Source organism: Cynara cardunculus (genome assembly GCF_001531365.2).
Source record: "Cynara cardunculus var. scolymus isolate 2C chromosome LG 6, CcrdV1, whole genome shotgun sequence".
Taxonomy (NCBI): domain Eukaryota; kingdom Viridiplantae; phylum Streptophyta; class Magnoliopsida; order Asterales; family Asteraceae; genus Cynara; species Cynara cardunculus.
In genome coordinates this window covers 19,759,287-19,760,957 of record NC_037533.1, presented here as the reverse complement: position 1 = coordinate 19,760,957, position 1,671 = coordinate 19,759,287, and positions in this window count along the sequence as shown.

Genomic DNA, 1,671 nt, shown 5'->3' with positions numbered 1-1,671 from the left:
CTTTTAAAAAATCTTTCCATTTGATTTGCCTAATTGCCTACCAAATTACCTACAAAATTAACCAACAAAATTAACCTAAAATTACATAACCTAAAGCATTAAGCATTTACCAATTACCACAAAATTAACCAACAAAACAAAATTAACCTAAAATTACATAACCTAAAGCATTAAGCATTTACCAATTACCACAAAATTAACTAACAAAAATACAAAATTAACCTAAAAATAAAATACCTAAACTAAAACATTTACCAATTACCACAAAATTAACCAACAACACAAAATTAACCTAAAATATCTAACCTAAAGCATTTATCAATTACCATAAAATTAACCTAAATTACTAATTTAATTTAAAGTGGGCAGTGGGTAGTGGGCTAGTGGCCTGGACGGCTGGACTAAATTACTAATTTAAAGTTTTTGAGAAACAGTCAAAAGAGTCAAACTCAAACATATTTTTATAAATTAGTCTTTACCTAACTCAGCTCACAAGTCACAGCAGCTTCTTCTTGCCTCTTGGCTTCTTCTTCAGTTCTTTGCAGTTTGCACAGCGACAACGGTCAGCACTCAGCAGGAGAGCCGGAGAGGCGCACAGCGGCAGCACAGGCACAGCACCAGTGGCACAGGCGGCAGCCGGCAGGCCGCACAGCGTCGATGTCGGCAACTGCAAGCAGAGGCGCAGCCGCGCAGAGCRATGAAGATTGAAGAAGAAGGTACCTTCGTGTCGTGGCTTCGTTAGTTCAATCGTTTGTTTGGTCCCGTCTCTCCCGTCTCCCGACTTCGTTTTCTTCAGTCTTCAAAGTTCAACTTCAAACCCTTTCATTAAGGGGCCTCTTACATCAAAATGTTGGGGGCCCAATACACTTAATTTTTAAAAACACAAGTAATTTTTTTTTTTTGGGCTTTAATATTAACTTTTTGTTGGGGGCCCCGGACCCCTACCACTAAAGCATGCATCCGCCCCTGCCGTGCACAACTTTAATATTATAAATTTATAAAAATAATAATTAAGTATTCTGTTAGAATTTAATAATTATATATTAATTATATTTTAAATTTTTTATATTTAAAATGAGATGTTTATCTTGTATTTGATTGTGTTTATCTGCAGTTAATTACACGAATTCAGATATGAGATGAACGGATTTAAGAGTTTTAACTAAATTATTTATAATATAGTATAGATAATTAATTGGAGAGAAAACCCCGCGTAAATGGCTCTTTTTAACTTGTTTGTTCTTTCTATTTGAGGAAAACTATAAACAAATAGAATGGAATAAAGGACAAGAGGCAACATCATTATAAAGATAAGATGTAGAGTTTGTATCTACCCCAATTTGTGCACATAATTAATCTTGGGGAATATTAAAGGAAATCTTTAATGGTTTTGTAAGTTTCGACTCGATGACCTTATAAGATTGATCTATAAAGTTGTTGGTCTCTCTCTCTCTCTCTCTCTCTATATATATATATATAGGGGCTTTTAATCAAATGAGAACTGAGTTGTTTGTGGTAACTGTGAGAACCAATCTCAACCATACATCTTAAATATCAATGGTTCAAATTGAAAAGAATCTTAATTAATGTGATTCCAAAATTAGATTAATGACATTTAATGAGATAATAAAAAAAGGGCAAAATGGTCAAATTAGATTAATGATATTTAAT